This window comes from Magnolia sinica, chromosome 19 (genome assembly GCF_029962835.1).
Source record: "Magnolia sinica isolate HGM2019 chromosome 19, MsV1, whole genome shotgun sequence".
Taxonomy (NCBI): Eukaryota; Viridiplantae; Streptophyta; class Magnoliopsida; order Magnoliales; family Magnoliaceae; genus Magnolia; species Magnolia sinica.
Genome location: NC_080591.1, coordinates 26,417,716 through 26,434,128, shown reverse-complemented (window position 1 = coordinate 26,434,128; position 16,413 = coordinate 26,417,716). Strand labels below are relative to the sequence as shown.

The window sequence follows — 16,413 nt, the reverse complement described above, 5'->3', positions numbered from 1 at the left end:
TGATGGAGAAAATAAACCATTTTTTTTGGAAAACAATCACTTTATTTTGGAAAACAGAGTTATACAAACTTGTGATCAAACAAAGAATACATATGCAATAGGGCCTTTGTCATGTGATACTTTCATTCTATGTTTTTTCATTTCAACAACCTCATTTTTGACATAGGATGGCTGTAAGTATGCCTCAAATTAAGGATAATGAAGGATATTGAAAGAAATATGCATGATTTCAAAATAAATTCTATCAAAACATGAACTAAAATAAAAGATACAATATCTTTGTAGTAGGGGCCATGATAATCACACCTTTCAGAATTGAGTGATTGGATTTGGGTATTGAATGACTTCTTCGGTTGCTGTACTTTTTACGGCAACAACTACAATGAAGTTACGCCAATTTTTTTTTTTAAAAAAAACAGAACACATCTACAATTCATCATCTTTGAATAGATATGGATAATATACCTCTTCCATCATCAATTCCACCCAGATTAGCACACTATACATAATATATGCCAAAGATAGAATTTTGAAGTGCAAATAATGGACTACAGGGCTGTATGGATTGTGTAAACAAAAACATAAGATGTTCCACAGTACGTATATAGAGCATATAAAGGTGTACAACTAGACTAGTGAGCCCGTATAGAGAGCCATTTGAATGGACTTCCCACACCATTTACTATTTTTCCTTTTGCTATGCTCGAAATTTTATGGAAAAAAATGGAAATTCTATTGGATATATCACTTGTAAAATGTGAGTAAAGAGATGGAGTAAATAGATATGGATAATATACCTCTTCCATTATTAATTCCTCCAAGATTAGCACACTATAGATAATATATGCCAAAGATAGATAATAAAGTGCAAATAATGGACTACTGGGCTGTATGGATTGTGTGACCAAAAAATAAGATGCTCTACTGTTGGTATATAGAGCATATAAAGGTGTACAGTTACACGAGTGAGCCCTACAGTACAACTGGGTTGGTATAGAGAGCCATTTGAATGGACTTCCCACACCATATTATATGACTTGTATTCTATATTATCAATGGAAGTATTCTATATTGTCTTTTGAAGTACGGGTTTTTTTTGGATGGTATTATTTAGAGCAGTTGCAGAAGGGAAGGGAAACAAAAAAAATAAAATAAATTTCATCCCCTTGTTCTACTGTTTTTGGTGTGGTTATTGGCAGAAATTTGTAGGGTATGGTCTAAATTGATTTTTCTAAAAAGGGATTTTGGTCAAAAAACTATAGGAAGGGTTCTTACTACTGTTGTTTTAAAAAAGTGCATTGGGAAGAAGTGTGTGGGGTATGTCCTAAGTTTGATTTTTTATTTTTTCTAAAGGATTCATGGTCGTTTTGAATTCTTTTATAAAGGATTTAAGGGGATGAAAAGTGTGGTGTATTTATTACAATTTTTATTTTTTTCTTCTCAAGTCTTGTGGGTTTGGAATTTTTTTGGGTCGAAAAGGTATTTTGAGAAATAGAGTTTGTGATTGTTCTCTAATATAAAATTCAAATTTCATTCATTAAGCAAATGACATTTAAGAGCAAATAAATAGTGTAAATCTGTGCCATTGGTCATATCTCCAAAAAAAATAAATGAAAAGGCCATCCAAAAGAGAAGAACATAATGAAATAAACATTATCTAGAACATAACAAAACCGAACAAATGACAATAACAAATTACGATCGGAAACAAAACAGATCACTGCCACTTACACAGACATTTCCAAGTTATAAAGAAATGGAAATTTCAATTTAGAGAAAGCCATTTTCACATTTTCAAGGGGTGCAAATCTTAAATATATCACAAGGACACCAAAAAAAATTACAGTCATCCAATTTAGAGTAAAACTTACAGTCATCCTATACAAATGACAATACTGACGTAAAAACTAAAGTAGTACAATCAACTGCAAATCCCTACAACAGCGGCCATCCTAGATGAGTAAGAGATATGTATCCCATCGGCTATGCACGGATATAAACATGGTGCAATGGAATAACAAATGTTACAGTCTAGAATCCATACACTGGAAGTGAAGGAGAGATTATGTGGGAGAAGGAATGCTATCACCCACATTTCAATGGCCAGCAAATCACAGACTTATGAAACCTATATACTACAATCTCTCAATACCTTTCCCACCAAAACGAGCCCTGAAAAAAGGGTTTGTAAGAAAAACATATATGATCAATATTTCCGCATTTCCCTGATTAATGCAAATCATGGTGGAAATAATTTAAAAAATAACAGCAATCTTCACCTTAATCATGTCTTCATACCTTTTTAAAACCATTTAGAAAATTCATAACTGAAGGAAATTCCCAACTCTTACCATACAAGTGCCCCATATGAAAAAACCCCAAATCCAACTAGTTATATTCATAGAAGAAGATATCTAATAACATATAAGCTCTATGGCATGGGAATACTGTAAGTGCTATAGTTTATATCCCTGTCTGTTGTTAAATTTGTGGTGCCAAAATCACTGTTATATATAACTTGCATAAGTGAAGCTCTCTCAAGGATCAACATTCATGAACAAGCAAAGCTCACAACAAGCAAAGCTCACAAGTACAAGGATCAATCTTGAATGCAAGAACTGCTCACAAGACAAGACTCAAGCTGCAAGACTTCAAGAAGAGTACAAGGCAGTTTGTAAAGAGACACTTTCAAGATTGAGCTACATCAAGATTTCAACTACATCAAGACTTCAAGGCTCATACTTCAAGGTCACTAGTTCCTAATGTTTCAATATCCTTACTTCATGGTTGAGGTTTGACTGACCATAGGTTGACCTTAGAAGTAGGTCATTCTGGATACATAAGTCGAATGTTTATGTTACATAAGTTTGGTCTGTTCTTCGACTAGTCCTAGGCCCTCTTCGACTAGTCCAGAACTGCTCGACCGATTGAAGGAACAGTGTCGATCGCATCTTCGACTCGAAAAACTTCGAATCAAAATCCAGCGTTGTTTTTCAGGTTCTTCGACGACTCGAAATCCTGCGATGTTTTATAGGTTCTTCGACCGATCGAAGGAGACCTTAGACCAGTCGTAGAACGGCCAAAGCTTATCGCCGGATCTTTCAAATATTTGTTATTGCTTCGACTAGTCGAAGAGCTCCTAGACTCGAAGACGCGATCCGCTCACCTATAAATAGTGCATGAATCTCAAGAAATCATCGAATTAATTAATCCATTCAAGCCAATCTTCGTCGAACTTCGAGAGATAATTCTGTGCTCCATCTAAGCTAAGTGTGCTTATTTAATATTCTCTTTCCTTAGCTTTATTTAATTGATTTTGTTTCTGCTATTCCAATCTAATTTGATAAGAGGAATTGTTATTCCCTTTCTTTGAAATCAAAATCAATTAAGGCAAGCCCTATTTGGTTTAATTTAAAATCTATTAGAATTAGAACCATTGTAATTGAGTACTGGACATTGAACTTGGACATTCAATCATCTACTTTGATTTGGTTCTACCGGGCTGCTACAACGAAGGAGATAATCAGGTATTTTACATTTAATTGTAAATTCCTTTCTGTTTTGGTTTCTTTCAAGATTTGCCAGAAAAATCTTGTTGTATTGGTTATCTGAGGAGAGCCAGGAAAACTCAGAAGTGGGGTTTTTTAATTGTGTAAGCCCACAGACAAAGACACAATTGTAAAGGTTTTGGGTGAACCTGGGAAAACCTATTTTGTTAGTGAACGCTAATATCCCATGTGTGAGGATATTAGGAGTGGAGTAGCATTCTGTGTGGCTGTTGTTTAACAGTTGGTGAACACACAGGCGAACCACTATAATCCCTTGTGTTGTGGTTGAATGATTTATACTTCTAATATTTAATTATTCTTTTGTGGGATGTATGTATGGTGGTGAATGTTGTAATCATTTAATTCAAGCATTGTGAGAATTTTGTAATAGTTTAGAATTTATTTTCTGCTATTCCTTTATCAGCTTGATATTCAATTTCCTTTAAAAGTTGTTCCAGCAAGGTTGCCCTGCCATTTTTATGGTGTATGGCTATCCCTAGAACAATACATTTGTGATTACAATTTATTTCAATTCAGTTTGTATTTATTTCTGTATTCCTCTTCGGTTTGAGATTTGATACAAAGATCTTTCTAGAAATAAGGTTGTCCTACGGTAAACTCGGTTTTGGTGTAAGGTTGTCCTTAGAACAACATTTGTATCAATCACTCAAGATCTGAATGTTGAGGTTATTGTACTTACTTTCAGTATGAAGTATTTTGGCTATCATATTCTTTTTAATTCCGCTGTTATAAATTTTATTTGGCATTGTCCTATTCACCCCCCCTTTTAGAACATATAGCTAGGCCTTTTCAAGTGGTATCAAAGCCTAATAGCTCTTTTTTAATTCTTGGATTTAATTCCTGAGCTAACGATTTAAGCTATTTAAGATGTCAAATTTTGATAGCCTTTCAGTCACAAGGCCTCCACCCTTTGATGGTTCCAACTATGCCTATTGGAAAGCCAGAATGAGGATCTTCCTCAAATCAATGGATGAAAATGTGTGGCAAGCCACAGTGATTGAATGGAAACCTCCTATTATGGAAGTTACTGGGGTTGATGGTTCAAAATATATGAAAGACACACTATATTACCAATAGACCACTCTTCAGAAAAGTGAGAGTAGTGCAAATGCTAAAGCACTAAATGCAATTACTTGCGCACTATCACCGGATGAGTTCAAAAGAATCATTTCCTGTGATACTGCAAAGCAAGCTTGGGATATATTAGAAATGACACACAAGGGTACTACAATTGTCAAAAAAATCTAAAGTCCAACTCCTCGCAACCAGATTTGAAGAAATTCATATGGAGGAAATTGAAATGTTTATGGACTTTTACACTAAATTGAATGACATTGTAAACTCAATGTGGGGTCTTGGCGATAAAATCCCAGAAAGTAAAGTGTGTGCAAAAATATTACGCTCACTTCCTGAACGGTTCAATTCTAAAGTAACCGCGATCCAGGAACTTCGTGATACGGATAACATGAGGGTAGAAGAACTAGTTGGTTCTCTACAAACCTACGAGTTAAACTTTAAAGCTCCTAAAGGTAAATCTATCACACTAAAATCTTCTAAATGTAATTCAAAAGAAAATTCTTTTTTATATGATGATATGGCTCTTTTATATAATAAATTTTATAAGATTTTCAAAAGCAAGAAAAGGTTTGATTTTCAAAAATCAAATGATAAAAAGAAGTTTAGACCCAAATCTCAAAATTTTTTGAAAGATAGTCAATGTTACAATGACAAGAATATGGGCACTTAGCAAATAGATGTCCTAAAAGGGACAAACCCAAGAAGAAGGGTATGTTGGCTACATGGGATGAATCATCCGATTCTGAAGGTTCTTCTGAATCAAAAGTCTGAAACCGAGTTGGGCAATGAGGTTAAAGAACTTATGACTCTAGCCAAATTCACATTTTCGATAATGACTCAACAAGTGAAGAAAATCGAGTAGTGAATGTGAAAATGAAGATGATTTTCAAGACGCTTACAATGCTCTATATAAGGAAAGTTGTAAAATTGTCACAAACTTAAACTTCAAAAGAAAAGTTTTCTAAACTCAAAAATTGTTTTGAATCACTTGTCTTAGAAAAATCACAAATTTCAGATTGTTTTGAAAAATCAAAATGCGATTTGGAATTCAAAAACTCCCTAATTATTGATTTAAAATCTGAAATTGAGAAACTTAAAACTGAAGTATCTTCTCTTCTGAGTCTAAAGGACACTTGGAAATATGCCCAAGGTGATCCAAAGTTAGTAAATGTGTTATCCGGATCAAGAAAATGTGGCGATCGATCCGGGTTGGTCTATGATAAAAATCTACCTCCTAAACAAAAGTATACTCCTCCTATGTTTGTTAAAGGAGAGTCCTCAAACTCAAAAGGGAAAAGTACTTATCAAGATTTTTCTAGAAATTCAAAAACTTTTCAAAAACCTAGAAGCAGCCATGTCAACTTTAATCAGAAACGAAATCCATTAGCTGAAAAGATAGTTGATTTACTCAAGGAGCTCTTAAAATCTAACTCTATAGGTCATTCCTACAAATATACACAAAAGAAGACCAACTATGTTCCTAAACCCAAAACAGTTATGAAATGGGTTTCTAAAGTTACCTGCTTGGTTGCTTACACAGCTTTCAAAGCAACAAGTCATTCAGAGTGCTACCTAGACAGTGGATGCTCCAGGCATATGACAGGTGACAGAGCTTTATTCACGAATCTGAAAGATATGACTGATGGTTCAGTCACATTTGGTGATGGTAGCAATCGCAAGATTATAGGCCAAGGTACGGTTCAACTTTTTAATCTTCCTGTGTTTAAAAATGTTTTATATGTTGAAGGCTTAAAACATAACTTGCTTAGCATATCTCAAATATGTGATAATAACCATAGTGTTCGGTTTTCTAATCAAAGTTGTGAGATACTAAACAATAAGGGTTCTGTAATATTAACTGGACGTAGAACGTCTGAAAATTGCTATATTATTAGCGAATCCAGCTCATCTAATCAAACATGTTACATGGTCCATACAGACGAGACTGATTTATGGCACAAACGTCTTGGACATGTACATTATCGAAATTTATATAGATTGAGCAAACGAGAACTTATAAGAGGTTTACCCAAACTTTAGAAATTAGATAAAATATGTGGTGAGTACCAAATAGGCAAACAAACAAAGAACTCACACAAAAAGGTGAATTCAAATACCACATCAAGACCACTCGAACTTCTCCACATGGATCTGATAGGACCTACCAGAACAGAAAGTCGTGGTGGGAAAAAGTATATCCTGGTAATAGTTGATGATTTTACCAGATTCACTTGGGTAGTCTTCTTAAGGGATAAATCTGAAACCCTTGAAGAAGTAAGAAAAGTTTTCAAAAGGATTCAAACTGAAAAATCTTCTCAAATCAGTAAAATTCGTAGTGATCATGGATCTGAATTTGAGAATAGCAATTTTGAGAAGTTCTGTACCAACCAAGGAATATTACATGAATTCTCTGCTCCCAAAACTCCATAACAAAATGGAATTGTAGAAAGAAAGAATAGGGTGCTTCAAGAAATGGCTAATGTCATGTTGAATAGCATGAAGCTCTCTAAAAATCTTTGGGCTGAAGCAGTCAACACAGCTTGCTATATTATTAACCGAGTCTACACTAGCAAAGATAATAATAAAACGGCTTACGAATTGTGGTTCAATAAAAAGCCTACTGTTAAATACTTTCGAGTTTTTGGCAGCAAGTGCTATATTTTACGTGATCGTGAAAATTTGAGAAAATTCGATACGAAGAGTGATGTTTGGTATCTCGTACCAAGACCTAAAGATAAACACATCATTGGAACAAAATGGATTTTCAAAAATAAGTCTGACGAGTGTGGAAATATAATTAGAAACAAGGCTAGACTAGTGGTACAAGGTTATACTCAAATTGAAGGGATTGATTTCGATGAAACTTTTGCACCAGTAGCACGTCTTGAATCTATCAGACTATTTATATCCATTGCATGTTTTAGAAAGATAAAGATCTATCAGATGGATGTGAAAAGTGCTTTTCTAAATGGCGATTTACATGAAGAAGTCTATGTTGAACAGCCAATGGGTTTTGAAGATTCCAAAAATACTGATTATGTATATCGGCTTAACAAGGCACTTTATGGATTAAAACAAGCACCTAAGGTATGGTATGAGAAACTAACAAAATTTCTTTTAAGTCATAATTTTCAAATGAGATCTGTTGATAAAACTCTGTTTGTTAAAAAACATAATGATCATATCTTAATGGTGCAGATTTATGTTGATGATATCATTTATGGATCAACTTGTACTGACTTGACTACTGAGTTTGCAGATTTGATGAAATCACAGTTCAAAATGAGCATGGTTGGGGAATTGACTTATTTCCTTGGATTGCAAGTAAAGCAACAACCTGAAGGAATATTCATTTCTCAATCTAAGTATGCTTTGAATCTAATCAAGAGATTTGGATTTGAGAATGACAAGAATTTCGATACTCTTATGAGTACTACCCTGAAACTCTCAAAAGACTCTAATGGTAAAAATGTTGACTCAAAACTTTATCGGAGTATGATTGGTAGTTTGTTATATTTAACTGCTAGTAGACCTGATATTTCTCTAAGTGTTGGTATTTGCGCAAGATATCAATCTGATCCAAAAGAATCTCACTTGATTGCTGTCAAGCGAATTATTAGATATGTCACAAGTACTGTAAATCTTGGTCTCTGGTATCCTCATGAAACCAATGTCCAATTAGCTGGGTACTCGGATGCTGACTGGGCTGGTAATCTAGATGATAGAAAATCAACCAGTGGTGGTTGTTTTTATATTGGAAATTGTCTAGTTTCCTGGTTTAGTAAGAAACAAAATTCTATATCACTTTCAACAGCTGAAGCTGAGTATATCGCAACTGGTAATGCATGTACACAACTTGTTTAGATGCAACGAATGCTAAGTGATTATGGAATTAAACAGGATTCTATGTTATTACAATGTGATAATTCCAGTGCGATAAATATTTCAAAAAATCCTATTCAGCATTCTCGTACTAAGCACATTGACATTAGATTTCATTATATAAGGGAATTAGTAGAAGAAAAAGTTATATCTCTAGAATATATTCCTACCGAAGATCAACGAGCTGACATTTTCACAAAACCTCTCGATAAAAGCAGGTTCAAAAAGATGAAATTTGATCTTAGCATGTGCATTTTAAAATGATTATTTATGCCTACTTGTATTATAGTGTATATATTTGCTAGATTGAATTCCAATTTTTGTATAATTTGCAAGAAATATGAATTTTTGGACATTCTTCGACCTGTCGTGAGTATACTCGACCAGTCGACCTTCGACCGGTCGTAGATATCCACGACCAGTCGTAGAACTCGGGAATCACTTAAAATTTGGAGATTTTTGCTTTCTTCCTCATTTTGTTTTTCTTCTCTAAGGAGCCGTGCTTCGACTTGTCGAACCCATCTTTCATGTTCTTCAAGGTTAGTGTTCCAATTACGTTTTTCTTGCAGATTTGTGTCTAGATTGTTTACTTTTCTAGCTTGAAGCTTTCTATTTTGGATTTCATTGAGATTTGGGGTTTGGATTTTGAAAAATCTGTTTTGAGTAAACCCACTTCTCAATCCTTTGCAACTTCTTAATTCCTTGATATCCTTGTTGCAAATGGCTTCTAGAGGTAGAAAAACTACTTCCCGTGGTCCTTCTTCTTCCACCAGATCGACCGTTATCTCTAAGCGTCATCTTCTTGTTCCCAATGATGATCCATCATATGTTAGGGACATTAGATTACGTAATGTTATTGTTGAACATCCTGTTGATGTTAATCATATTGCACCTTTTGACATCCTTCCTATGCTTGAAGCTGTAGGTTGGGTTAACTTATTACATTGGGGTGGGCCTGCATACCGGTCCATTGCCCAATCCATGTTTACATGTATTAGTGCTTTCTCACAGGATAATTTAACTTTTAAAATATCTACTAGAGAAGGGCCTTTTGACATTGATCGTCATTTAATTTCAGCCCTTATGGACATTCCTGTGAATGATGAGGGTATTCCTATCCATAACTTAACTGATAAACCCTCAATGTCTGAAAAATGCATGCTCTTTAGAGACTTGTGCAACATGGATGTTCAATGGATACAAAAAGGGAATGCGCTTCCCGCAAGGTATTTGTTACCCAAATACAGAATTCTCCACAAGATCTTTGTGTCTAATCTGTATCCTCGTTCGGATAATAAATCTGACTTGACTTCATTTATGGTTCGTGTTATCCATGCTATTTCCAATGGTACTCAGATTTGTTTACCATCCTTAATCTATCATTTCATTCTTCAGTTTAGACTCCATCCTGGTCATAGTGACATTCCTTTTGCCTATTTAATGACCGTATTGGCTACACATATGTTAGTCGATATGCCGGTTGATGAGGCACCAATCCATCATCTGATCTTCAACAATACTAATATCAATAAGATGAAGCTGGATCTACTTCCTGAACAAGGTGGTGGTGGTGGTCATGAAGAAGCTGGTGATGACATTAATATGGATGACATTTTTGAGGAACTGGATTCTGACTCAACAAATGATCCAGATTTTGAACCATCTGATGTTGATGCTCGTCTGAGTGCATTAGAGGATAAAGTTGAGAATATAAATGTAAAGTTGGAAAACATGTCTATTGCTCATGATTTACAATTCAAGTACATGCGCAAATATCTTAGGCGATTGAACAAAGGCATGCACCAACTTGATCCTCTATTCCTGTTCTGTCATCTGGTTCTGGTTCTGACTAGTTTATATGAGACTTATGGTCCGTAATAACTTTATAACTTAGCACTTGGTTGACTGATTTTGAGTTGGATACTATCTATGTTTTATGCTGGATATTTATTCTATGTGAAGCTATGCTGAGTATCTCTATCACTTTTTTGCTATACTCTCATAACTCCTCATATTTACTCTCATATATCCCTTTATTTAGTTCTCCTTTATTGTTGTTTCCTTTGTCATATTGTGACAAAAAGGGGGAGAATGGTTTGTTCTTAACGATGTGATTGTGAGAGGAGTAGCATTGGTTATGTTACTTAGGGGGAGTATGTTTGAACTAGTTGAATGAAACTGGTTGAATGTTGAATGTTGAATATTGAATATTGATTTGCAGGTAAGCCAATTTATATGACCTGGTTCATAACTCTTTAACCAGTTGTTTTACTTTATGTTTATCTTGGTTATGTGTTTTGTCACTAATTTGACAAAGGGGGAGATTGTAAGTGCTATAGTTTATATCCCTGTCTGTTGTCAAATTTGTGGTGCCAAAATCACTGTTATATATAACTTGCATAAGTGAAGCTCTCTCAAGGATCAACATTCATGAACAAGCTAAGCTCACAACAAGCAAAGCTCACAAGTACAAGGATCAATCTTGAATGCAAGAACTGCTCACAAGACAAGACTCAAGCTGCAAGACTTCAAGAAGAGTACAAGGCAGTTTGTAAAGAGACACTTTCAAGATTGAGCTACATCAAGATTTCAACTACATCAAGACTTCAAGGCTCATACTTCAAGGTCACTAGTTCCTAATGTTTCAATGTCCTTACTTCATGGTTGAGGTTTGACTGACCATAGGTTGACCTTAGAAGTAGGTCATTCTGGATACATAAGTCGAATGTTTATGTTACATAAGTTTGGTCTGTTCTTCGACTAGTCCTAGGCCCTCTTCGACCAGTCCTAGAGTTGCTTCGACCAGTCTAAGAAATTCCTCGATCAGTCGTGAGTTTGTTACAATTTTCAGATAAAATCTGTTAGGCTTCGACTAGTTCAGGAATCTATTCGACCAGTCGAAGGAACAGTGTCGACCGCATCTTCGACCAGTCGAAAAACTTCGAATCAAAATCCAGCGTTGTTTTTCAGGTTCTTTGACCAGTCGAAGGAAACCTTCGACCAGTCGTAGGTGACCTATGACCAGTCGTAGAACGGTCAAAGCTTATCCCGCCGAATCTTTCAAATATCTGTTATTGCTTCGACTAGTCGAAGAGCTCCCTAGACCAGTCGAAGACGCGATCTGCTCACCTATAAATAGTGCACGAATCTCAGAAGAAATCATCGAATTAATTAATCCATTCAAGCTAATCTTCGTCGAACTTCTGAGAGATAATTCTGTGCTCCATCTAAGCTAAGTGTGCTTATTTAATATTCTCTTTCCTTAGCTTTATTTAATTGATTTTGTTTCTGCTATTCCAATCTAATTTGATAAGAGGAATTGTTATTCCCTTTCTTTGGAATCAAAATCAATTAAGGCAAGCCCTATTTGGTTTAATTTAAAATCTATTAGAATTAGAACCATTGTAATCGAGTACTGGACATTGAACTTGGACATTCAATCATCTACTTTGATTTGGTTCTACCGGGCTGCTACAACGAAGGAGATAATCAGGTATTTTACATTTAATTGTAAATTCCTTTCTGTTTTGGTTTCTTTCAAGATTTGTTAGAAAAATCTTGTTGTATTGGTTATCTGAGGAGAGCCAGGAAAACTCAGAAGTGGGGTTTTTTAATTGTGTAAGCCCACAGACAAAGACACAATTGTAAAGGTTTTGGGTGAACCTGGGAAAACCTATTTTGTTAGTGAACGCTAATATCCCCTGTGTGAGGATATTAGGAGTGGAGTAGCATTCTGTGTGGCTGTTGTTTAACAGTTGGTGAACACACAGGCGAACCACTATAATCCCTTGTGTTGTGGTTGAATGATTTATACTTCTAATCTTTAATTATTCTTTTGTGAGATGTATGTATGGTGGTGAATGTTGTAATCATTTAATTCAAGCATTGTGAGAATTTTGTAATAGTTTAGAATTTATTTTCTGTTATTCCTTTATCAGCTTGATATTCAATTTCCTTTAAAAGTTATTCCAGCAAGGTTGCCCTGCCATTTTTATGGTGTATGGCTGTCCCTAAAATAATACATTTGTGATTACAATTTATTTCAATTCAGTTTGTATTTATTTCTGTATTCCTCTTCGGTTTGAGATTTGATACAAAGATCTTTCTAGAAATAAGGTTGTCCTACCATAAACTCTGGTTTTTGGTGTAAGGTTGTCCTTAGAACAACATTTGTATCAACCTCTCAAGATCTGAATTTTAAGGTTATTTTACTTACTTGCATTGTGATTTATTTTGGCTATCATATTCTTTTTAATTCCGTTGTTATAAGGCATTGTCCTATTCACCCCCCCTCTAGGACATATAGCTAGGCCTTTTCAAATACTACGTCATTTGCATGCATGCAACAATCCATACGGGTTAAACAGACATATTTGGAAAGTAGATGGAGATACCTCTTCGAATCCAACTCGAGGAATGAATCCCCGAAGACACCGCACCGAAAATCAGCCTCTAAAATTGCAACGATGCCTGTGCACGTAAGGTTTGGATTTCTCCCTCCATCTACAACCAATCCTTCCAAATGGGGGATAAATAACCCACGCAATCCTGCCATTTCCTCCCATCTCCTGCGATTACAGCCGATGGGATGGAAGAAGACGGATGCCGGTCTTCGGTCCATAGGGGTCAGGTGAGAGGATAAGGTGATTTTCCATCGCGCAGGGTTCGAACGGTGTCCTCGGAAAGACAATGGGTGCGGCTTGAGGGATAAGAAATGAAAGAAGCGTATCCGCAGGGATCTCGAAATCCCACTGACTCCCGTCAACGCATTCAATCCTTCTTAATATGTGGAAAGGCAGTGGCATTCCAAACACGCTCTCGCTCGTCACATCAGGGATTGGCAAATCCCATCCATTGTAAAACGTGTTAAGCCGGTTACCCAAATAGGCCCTAAAGTTCTTTCTAATCCTAAGGGCACTTTTTCATTTTTTTTAAAGAATGAAAATGCCTATATGTCACGGTTGTTCCTCGTGCATCAGCTTTTATCTCGGAAGGAAAAAGGTTTCTTGAAAATGGGACATGGCACCCAAAAACAAGGATTCGACCCACCCTTTGGTTGGTTTGATCTATTCATTTTAATCAGATAACCTTAAATCTAAAAAAAATAAAAAAAAAAATTCTATTTGAAACTCTCTGTGGCCCACAACTATACTAAATTATAAGTTAATTCTAAATTATTTTCTCTGATGTGGTTCATATGTGATAAGTTTTACTCTCAAACTTGAGCCGGTGACATAAAATTAAAACCCCTTATATGTGGACATGATAGATTTACTTCAAGACAATCTAGTAGGCCTCACATAAGATGTATATGAGTTCAAAACGTAGGGACCTTACAACATGAGAGCCATTTGGCCATTTTCTTTTTCCTTAGTTTTTTCCATGGGAGGGAGAGGGTGTGAAAGGGATGATGGTTTTCCTTCTTCATTCCTTAGTTCCATTTTTTTTTTAATGAATGGTGGGAGTTTTTAAAAGAGATGAGGGTGTGGTGGTTCCCTTTATATATATATATATATATATATATATATATATATATATATATATATATGAATTGTGGGAGTTTATAAAAGGAAGGATGATGTAAAATAATGTTGTAATGGATGAATGTGATGACTGTCGTAATGGATAAATGTTGTTATGAATGAATTTTTATAATGAATGAATGTTGAAATTGAAGTATATTGTAATGGATGAATGTTGTATGGTGGATCACTGATATTTAGCGTTGTGGATCGCCAATATTTAGTGTGGATTATCAATATTCAATATGGATCGTTGATATTCATTGTGAACTACTGATATTCACTGTGAACTATTGATATTAATATTGTACCATTGATATTCACTACGGATTACTGATATTAATAGTGGATTACAGATATTCATTATGAACCGTTGATATTCATTGTGAACTGTTGATATTAATAGTGCACCACTGATGTTCACTATGGACCACTGATATTCACCGTGAATCGTTGATATTAATAGTGGACAACTGATATTCACTGTGGACTGCTAATATTAACAGTGGGCTGCTCATATTCACTATGGACCGTTGATATTCACTATGGACCACAGATAATATTAGTGGTCCACAGTGAATATTAGTGGTCCCACGAAAATGGCCGTAACTCCCTCGTTACATATTCGATTTTGGTAATCTTATGCTTGTTAAACAGATAATTTGATGATCTTTCAAATGGCTTTAAAATGTATCATTTCGACATAATTTAATTATTTAAAAGTGGACCCAAAATTCATCACTCACTATGGACCGTAAATATTCACCGTGGCTCATTGATCCCATGAAAATGACCATAATTCCCTCGTTATATATTTAATTTGGTTAATCTTATGCTCATTGGAAAAATAATTTGATGAATTGTCAAATGAATTTAGAATCATCTCATTTGGTCATCATCTGATTTTCCAAAAGCATGTTCAAAATTCATCATTTACCGTGTACTGCAGATATTTACTATGGGTCGTCGATCCTACGAAAATGACCATAACTCCCTCGTTACAGTCGAGAATCAAATACTACATATTTAACCCTTCAATTACATTAGTTATCCTAGCATTTAAGTGTTAATTTGATTTAATTATATACATTTTCGTCATGCGAGGTGATTTGGAAGCTTATGATGAATATGCGCTTAAAAGGATAAATTTAGAGCTCATAAGAAGATAATGAAGAATTGAAGATTTGGAAGTCATTAATGAAGAATTCACGCGCCAAAGATCTAAGAAAGCCAAGTGGGTATTAAAGAGAATTAAAGATTTGAAGTAAAGAAAATGAATCCTGAAAATTGGCCAGAAAAATCATCTCCTGAAATTTCGAAGCTAGAAAGACAAAGTCTGGAAATAATTCTAGAAACAGACTTTGATGACATCGACAATTTTAGAAATTTTGGGCTTAACTCGTTGGATAGTTTTAGATGATTTTTGATGACATCGAAAGAGCTTCGATGTCATCGAAGGTGCCATCGAAGCCGCATAAATTCAAAGGTGGTTTACAAATTTTTTCGAGGCGGGACGAAAGTTTGAGTTTCAAAACTATTTTGAAGAGTCCCTAGACTATTCTAAATCATCTTCTAGGGTTTGGAAAGAGAGAGAAGGCCTAGGTGGAGCACTGACAACATTCTTCTACTTTGATATCTTCATGGGTTCTAGTAGTTCTTTTAGTTTTTCTTTTTGTTTTTGAGTTAACTATCAGTAGCTAATCTCTTAGCTAAGGTTAAGGGATGAAATTTGTAGTTAATTTTAGTGTTTAATTTGTTGAATGCTATTACTTTGAATGATGCTAGTAGATTAGTTTGGTTTGAATTTACTTTGAAAGTCTTTGAGTCGTTTATTTCTGGATTCATTGTGCACTCTGGGTACAATGAATGCTCCGATTCAGTAATTGTTTAGCCTTGGTCTGGAGAAGGAATTAATCTGTATAATTGATTGATCCAATGATGTCTAGGGGTGCATTGGATGTTTTTGATTCCCTATGATTGATGTTCGAGTGCTTAATGGAAAAATTGGTCAATTGAAATCATATTCATCTTAATACTTGTGAAGGGTTTAACTGTTCTATCATCCGACTAGATAGATTAGGAATTCAATTCCAGTTGTGTTATTTTATATTGAAGCAACAAATTAATGTTGAGATTATTATAATTGGATTCTTGGATCCTTAGTGCTTTATCTTTATTATTTATTTTTTCTTTTACATCACTGGATTAAAATCCAACTAACCAAGTTAGACTTAGATTATTATTAGACCATGTTCCCCATTCCTTGTGGATTCGACCTCAGTCTCACTGAGTTATTACTATAGAGCAGCCCTACACTTGGGGTTGCCAACAAGTTTTTGGCACCATTGCCGAGAAGTGGCTTT

The 16,413-nt window shown here is 35.1% G+C and overlaps 1 long non-coding RNA gene across 1 annotated transcript; it reads right to left on the bottom strand.

Annotated features, from left to right (window-relative positions):
- Nucleotides 1-173: 173 nt before the first annotated feature.
- LOC131235139 (uncharacterized) lies at nucleotides 174-13,240 on the bottom strand. Its single transcript, XR_009165959.1, has 3 exons — nucleotides 12,923-13,240; nucleotides 2,020-2,172; nucleotides 174-356 (listed from the first exon to the last, which is right to left on the bottom strand). It is a non-coding gene; the product is annotated as an uncharacterized LOC131235139 (long non-coding RNA).
- Nucleotides 13,241-16,413: the final 3,173 nt, after the last annotated feature.